The sequence below is a fragment of the Pinus tabuliformis genome, chromosome 1_2, assembly GCF_031772625.1.
Source record: "Pinus tabuliformis cultivar Carrire ecotype Pingquan chromosome 1_2, CPIR1, whole genome shotgun sequence".
NCBI classification, from domain to species: domain Eukaryota; kingdom Viridiplantae; phylum Streptophyta; class Pinopsida; order Pinales; family Pinaceae; genus Pinus; species Pinus tabuliformis.
In genome coordinates this window covers 1,104,049,070-1,104,057,472 of record NC_142298.1, presented here as the reverse complement: position 1 = coordinate 1,104,057,472, position 8,403 = coordinate 1,104,049,070, and the positions used below count along the sequence as shown (strand labels likewise).

Sequence of the window (8,403 nt, the reverse complement as noted above, 5' to 3'; positions counted from 1 at the left end):
GCTGCAACGATTAGTTTCATATTTGTTCACTACAGTAGTTGCAAAATTTTCAAGGAAATCCTACACTCTCCAACTATGTTATTCTTGCAACCTACCACTCTTTGTCTCGACTCTCTCTAAAGCTTTGTTTTCTACAAAAAATTATCTATGACATCCTGACCGAAATTTGAATGTTTATGTTTTGGCTCACGATTAATTTTCACAATTGAGGAGTTGTGCACTATCTTCATAGGTGATTGACCTTTTATTCCATCCAAGGCCCCTATATCGTCTTCCTTCCATTCTATTTTTCTAAAAGAGTTGGTATCGTTGTTACTTGACAGGCTACATAAACCTTCACTTGGCTTATTGTTATTCCTTAAAGAATTCTCCAATCCTTTTTTCACACATTCACTTTAACATATGATAATCTTTTATCACCAATGTTGTTGTTTTGTGAAACAATTTTTCTCTTCCTCTCACATATGCTTCTCACCAATTCAATTTTTTGGTTTCCTCCACTGGTGTTTTTTACATATCAACTTCATGACCACGTTCCTCATAAGAAAAGATTCCCTCTTACAATTATCCAAATGATATCCTTAAAAAATCATTAACAACCAAACTTCAGGGTCTAAAATAAGGCCTTCACCCACTCTGAAAACCCTGCATTTTCTGAAAACCCTGCATTTCCAACATCCTCTATTTTCCCCTTTTTGTCACCTCACAAGAAAGTACAGCCGTGAGGTTAGTCTTCACCCTACTTCATATCCAAATAATTCTCTACCATTTTCACCTTATAAAGTAAATGATGAAAATGCCTGAAATGGCTGCAACAACTTCAGTTACAGGGTAGATCATGACACTGGAACTCTGGCATAGAAATCCTTGCCCATATCATTCATTTCTAGTGTGATAAAATAAATGGAAGAGAAATGGTTTGATTTTTCATAGTACATAAAAATAAACAAGACCTACCTACGAACAAAGTGTGTCCAAGCGCCAATCTGACATTTTTCCACCTACATCGCCTCGTTCATGTGGAACGAATTTTAATGGGATGCATTCTTCCTCAAAAATTTATGAAATACAAAAATATTATCTCATCTTGAGTTTATTAATAATAATAATAGTTTTTAATGTAGCCACTTTGGAGGTTCTGAACCAGTGAAATTTTATAGGCTTTTGGCGGTATTGTTGTTTTGAAAGTCATTGCAACTATCATACCTATAGAACCCACGTCAATATTAAGCCCATATTGGTAAAAGTTATCCTTGAAAAATCCTTATGGATTTTGGATTTCATAGGGACCATCTATTAATTATCCATTTCGCTTAGCAAATCCATCCCGTAAAGATCCTTTTATGTATACAGGGGTTCCATCAAGTTGTCAGCCAGGACCTTCAGAAGATTTTATCCATGTATGTGAATGCATTAAATTTGTTCCAATATCAAGGGAATTGAAAGAAGGATGAAGTTGCAAGTCATTCTTTAGAGATGCATTGATGTTATCTGGTGCGTGTTTCTCATTACCTCCAACCCATAGTGCCAAGCTTGCATGGTTGTGTAAAAGTTCGATTGTGTCCCTTGCACATATAAGAAAAAGTTCATGATCTAATGGCCCATTTGGGTTTGAAATGAGAATACCACACCCATCAACAACTCCATTAATCTAGAACTCTTTCCCGACCAACAAGCCATATAGATCAATAATAGTGATAGAATTCTAGCCACTTTGATAAAACCCCACCACAACAACAAATCCTATTAAAATTCATATCAACATGGAACTTGATATCTCCTTTGTAACAATTTTTTGAAATTTGCAGCAAACCATCAGACACTATCCAGTTCCCTCCATGAATGAAAACCATTTCCCTATTCACATTGAATAACCTTCCACCAGTTGCAGGGTCTATGCAACACTGAATTTTTTGAAATACAGCTGGATGGCTCCAACAATATGACTCTCCTTAATCTCTTACATTCAAAGCGATATCCATTTTGTATAGTGTTTATTTTCCCATGCCATTTTTCCACCATAAACCTGGTATTGATAACTCCTTGGTCTCCATTTGCTCAATCAAACACAACTCATCATCCAGTTCAAGAGACAGTTCCACCCTTACGGTGCATTCTGCAACTAAGAGACTGATATTGGTAAATTTTGTTGTGGTATGCAAGTATACGCTCCTTAAATCATCAAAAAATGGTGAAAATAGATGTGGATCATAGATTTTGACTGGTGTAGAAAATGTAAGTTGGTTGTTGTGTTACGTGCTTTTTCTTTGTGTATGCATTGACTAGTTTTCATTTTCGTATTTGAACTAGTGTCACCTAAATATGAAAATACTTTATGCCGTAAAAATTATTTTAAAATGTGAAATCAATGCAATATATTATATCAATCAAATTGTAACTGAAAATCTACATAATATAACAATATTTTATATGTACATTAAAAAATATACATTCATGAAGGTGGGGAGTTTGGATCTCAAACACATTATAATAGTTAAAATTGGGAATATTTTTTTCTATACTAGCTTATATCCATCTTAACTCAATATCTACCGAATGTTAAAAAAATCAAATTCCTTAAGGTGAAAATTTCATTTAGAGTCAAAAATGATTTCGACCCTCTAGATACATGGTAAATCGAGAGTTAAAATGGATCTAGGCTAGTTTAATATATATATATATATATATATAGATCAAAACTTGGATCCGTGACAATAAATTCACCATTTTATCTCAATTTTATTTTAGTTATTAATATTATTTTATTTTTCTTACAACATATTTTCCATACTATGCTAGGGAACCCCTTCTTGGTGCAACAATTCAAAATTATCTAATAATGTATAAAGTTTCTAGTAAATTGTTAACAAAAAGAAAATTTACATACGAATAATAGATTAATTTTTGAATTTTTTTATTGATAAGTCCTTGGCCTCTCATTGTATATTCACATGTTGAGGTCTGCTGGCATAGAGGAACCTCCATGTAGCCAACCCACATTTCTCATAAATGCCCCTTATGCTTTTTCGCATGATGATATTCTAGTTCTTTGAGTAATCAAACATTATTTTTGTTGTTTCCTTTCATAACTAGGCGAAGCCTAGGCCAGGGCCAACCCGCTTATTGGTTGGAAGAGGACCGATCCACACACAGTGGGACTCTTATCACCAGGATTGTGCAAGGCTTTGGTCAAACTTAGACACTCGTTGGGAAGTTTAACTCCCCCAAAGTGGCTTTCACTCCTTAGCCCCTCCCCATGAGGTTTGACCCTCTAATCTGGTGATGAATAAACAACATGCAAACCAGCTAGTCTACACCTCATACATTGTACTTTTCAGTTGGTCGTATTTTTATTCATGGACTATACTAGTCATTTATGTTAATAATTTTTAATTGTGTCACTTATTATCTAGTCATATATTTTAGTCCTAGACTAAATTAGTCATTTACGTTAGTTTCTTTGAGTTGGGTCACTTGTTATCTAGTCATATTTTTTATCCCTAAACTAAATTAGTCATTTAAGTCGTTTTTAGTTGGATGAGTTAGAATTGCTCAAATTTAGTAGTAATTCACTTGAAATAATTGTGGTTACTACTTTTTTTAGTAGAGTAGTCACTAATCCCTGATTTTGTACTAGTGTATAAACCCTTTCTACCAGGATATGGGCCAAGAGATAACACAAGAAAGAAATAGAATTATATATAACAAATGTTTTGCATAACATATATGGAAAACGAAATCAATATTTTTGTTGAGTAAACCATTAATTAATTTAATTAAAAGAATGATGAGTGATGTTGTATTAGAAAGAAAAACTAAAATTGAATATAGCTATAGTAGACTCCCAAGAAAGAGCAAAGATTCTTTGTTATATAAAAAAATTAAGTGTGCATTTAGGTACATTGCAGAAGTATAAATTTTTAGCCAATCTATAGCAGCCTTTGAATCCCCTATCAATTGTAAGTTTAGATTGGTGAAGTGATATAATTTAAATGACTAACATAACTAATTGATTCAAATTAGTCATTCATGTTATTCAGTGTTACTTATTAGTTAGTTGTATATTTTAACTCCGAACTAAATTAGTCATTTATGTTAGTCATTTTTAGTTGGCACTTAAAATTTTTTACTTTTTTGTAGTATTTAACTTGGAAAAGTTGTGGTGACTAACGTTTTTAGTCACCTCGTCACTAACACACCCATTTTCTACTAGTGAAAGCTACTGTGTGGCTTATTTTATACTTTTTGTTTGAAGAGTTATATGTTCATTATAGAGTTCCAAAGGATATAACTACAGATGGAGGTATGCAATTCACTTCCCAGTTGATTGAAATTATTATCATGAAATATAATATTCATAACATGATTACTTCACCTTACGACATGCAAGCTAATGGATAGGTGGAGAGTACCAATAAAGAAATTGAGGTAATTCTAGCAAAGATTTTAACTAGTCACTATTGATATTGGGCTGAGAGATTTATAAAGGTGATTTTGGCCTATAGAACTGCATGTAAGAATACCACGATATTCTATTCATATGAGCTTATGTATGCTAACTGTCTTATTTTTTCCACTGAGCTCTAGATCAAGGCACTTAGGAATTATTTAAAGGTAGATTTGAAATTGACTACAACATAGAAACATTGTTTGGATCAGATAAATGAATTAGGAGAGATTTGCTTGAATGCCATATAATCCACTGATATCATCCAACAACAATGCACCAGGTCACATAATAGGTTCATTAAAAAAAAGGTATTTAAGAAAGTTCACTAGGCTCTATTAGACGATTTTAGATTCAAGTATTTTAATGGAAATATATGTACAACATGGCTTGGTTTTTATGAAGTGGACAAAATATTTGAAAATGGGACTATTAAGTCGAAAACTATTGATTAGTTCCAAATATATTTGTTTTCCAATAGATATCATCATTGGTTACATTGTAAGATAGGGTGATAATTTTTTATTACATAGATATAATTATTGGTATGTTGAACTATTCAATGGTGAATTCAAATATATTGACTACCACTATAAATGAGGGTAATGAATTTCCAATGGTTTATGTAGCTAATTTATTTCAGAATTAGGGGGGCACTAATACTTGTTAAAGCATCAAGATATATTTTGGCTTCCAGCCTCGGTTCACCAAGAGGAGGCTTATCCTCAACTTCCATAGGCAATACATTTATGGTTGGAGTTTCACCTTTAGTGTGATAAATTTCCACAGACATTTCCATAAAGAGTTTTTTTCTTCCTTATGTTAGTGGCCAATAAAATAGTTTTCATCATGATTGTGGGAGATACATTCAAGTTGGTGTTCTACCATTTTTTCGTAGTTAACTTTTGAATTTTGAGTGGAGAAGATGGAGGATGGGTATTGGTGGTGTAGGGATAGTGAAAAACGAGGCTTTTTTTAGTTCAAAATTAGCCACCTTTTGTGCTTCTTTATCTTATTGAATAAATTCAACATATTTTTTACGGATGGCCATTAAAACAAGATCATAAATGTCATCTGTGGTACCAATAATAAAACATTCTTGTAAGAAGATGTTTTGAAATATTTTAGTTTATAAATCCAATTACCTGAAGGTGGTGATGTAGACATCAATTGTAACTCACTATTTATGTTTGGTGAGATGGACAAGGTGGTGAGTATCAATGTTAAAGAATTTAGAAAGATCAACAACAATTTGAGTTGATACAAGATATCCATAGTGGGAAATCTCACAACATTTTTCCCATTTTCAATGCTTTTAGTCTCAATAGAGGACACCCACATGAACTTTTAAGAGCTCATATTTTATGCCATGTAGTAAGAAATAATGTTACATTTGAGTGACCTATCTAGTGGGGTTACAACCATAAAATTTATTCAAATCTACTTTCAAAAGGTGGATATCATGAGAAGGAGAGCTATGATGTGATGAATCAATTCCCTCATCGTTTACCATTTACTATGGAGAAATAGGGACCACGTGTTCACCAATCATACCAATATTAGAATTAATGGAAGGTGTGGAAGTAATATCATGACATTCCTTTTTTGTTCTAAGCTTAAGTGTTGGAAAATTGGTTTTCAATTTTTGTATAGGATTCTTCCAAAGAAGCAATGTAGTCTTTATGGAATTCCAATGGAAGTGGGTAATGGGTGGGTGGGGCTAGTGATGAGGGAGTAAGGGAAGGGGGAAATTGCATCCACAGAAGATGATTTAATGAGGAGCTATACAAAAGTGGTTAGTGTGGCATGCTTGAGTAAGAAAGGTATGTGATTAGTAATAATATGGGTGGGCACACATAATTTTCACTTAATAAAGGTGGATATCACTTCAGTCATCACAACATTAGGAATCTATTGAGATAGGTCCCAAATAAGGGTGGCTCTAGGTACATTTTATACTTTTTCTTCTTTTCTTATTTTTTCCTTTTGGGCTAATAATATGAATTCAATACTTTTATTTTTTTAAACTCCAATAGAATTATACTATGAAATAAATAATATTATGTCGATAAAATGCTGAAATTTTAAATATTACTAAATGTGTAGAAATTTTGCAACTCGATGTAACAAATAGGGTTTCCACGAATTCAAAAAAATATGACTAATACATTAATGGTCCCAAGAAAAACGATATTACCTATGATATAGATTTGTAATGTGCTTCCAAGGTATAATAGTAGTACTCATACCAATAACTCAGGGCTCTAACAAAGAAGGAACAATTATACCCTTACATGCACTACCTAATAGACAAGAGTATTCTTCTTCAGTTTTGTTGTCCTTTCCATCATAATATATTGGTCACAAAGTGGTTGAGATATTAATGGTTTCAAAAGGTGTAAAATAATTCTAATATACCACAAGGTATGTGGAAGTGAGATTCCATTTATAGGATATATGGTATATAGTACTACTTCAATGGATACCAATAAGGGTTATAGGGGTGTAGTTCCTGAATGAATTCTTCCCTGTAAGTAATCTTACTGAACAAAAAAAATCAAAGTGGTATTTTAAAGATGTTGGAACATTTGTAACTTATAAATATTTATAAAATATATTCTAAATGCTAGGTCAAAAGAAATATTATAATACCATGTATGATGTACCTTGCATAAATATTCTAAACATGAATGAAAAATAATATTTAAATATTTAGCAAACAATAACAAAAAAAGAGAGTTAGAATATTATTAATAGGAGGAAAGTATGATACTTGTTATTTCTATATGACAATAGTTACAATAATTCTCCATACAACTTTTAGAATGGCTCTGTCTCTCTCTCTCTCCCTCTCCCTCTCTCTCTCTCTATATATATATAGATATATATATATATATATATATATATATATATATATATATATATATATATATATATATATATATATATATATATATATATATATATATATATATATATATATATATATATATATATATATATATAGATATATATATATATATATACATATATATTACTTTTTACCCTACTTGAACATTCTATAGAAGGAACATTATACTAAGTGGAACCTTCTAATAAGCTCTCTTACAATATTTCAATTCACGCTATTATGAGCCATTGTGTGTGTGTGTGTGTGTGAGAGAGAGAGAGAGAAGGGTATGATATAGAGAGGGAAGGGAAGAGGGAGAGATAGATAGATAAATAATATGGGGAGAGAGAGAGAGAGAGATAGTGTGGCATGTATTTAGGGGGTTAGGATAGAGAGACAAATAAGCAGAGATGGAGGGAGGTATAAATATAGATGGCAGGGGGAGTGAGGAAAGAAGAGAAAGATAGAGAAAGTTAGGGAGAGGAAGGTAGAGTGAGACGGGGGAGAGAGGGAGGGTAAGAGAGAGTAGAGGAGGAGGGATATTGGTGTAGGGCTACCACCCGTACGTATACCCACAGTATGCATTTTACACAATAATGCATCTACTCCTGTCCCGGGATATTGAACTCAACGAAGGAGTGAAATCTATAGACCATAAATGGATAAGTGACCCTCTTATAACTTACTTTTCATAGCAACTTCAATCACCCCACCTGAAACCTCTATCGATTTTATAATATGAACCCTTTAGAACCATTGTTCACACATATATATAACCTTTCTATATTCTTTGGTTACATATATATTGACCAAAAACACTATCGATGATTTTCCACTTTATATCCCATTACAAAGGGAAATACTCCCAAAACACATTTTCCTCTTTATTACGGCTTTAGTATAGAACCCGAGGTTAAAACCTCTATCGCAATCGCTATCTGCTATATCAACGATTCATATACATATGAGCCATGAACTCTCCAACTCCGATATTCCACTATTAGATCGTTTAACACATGTTTTTGCATTAAAAATCCCATGCCTTATAAATTATCAAAATATTAAT

The 8,403-nt window shown here is 32.4% G+C and overlaps 1 pseudogene; it reads right to left on the bottom strand.

The window, feature by feature from the left end:
• Window positions 1-1,096: 1,096 nt before the first annotated feature.
• LOC149210022 (mannosylglycoprotein endo-beta-mannosidase pseudogene) lies at window positions 1,097-2,243 on the bottom strand (annotated as a pseudogene).
• Between the last annotated feature and the right edge of the window lie 6,160 nt (window positions 2,244-8,403).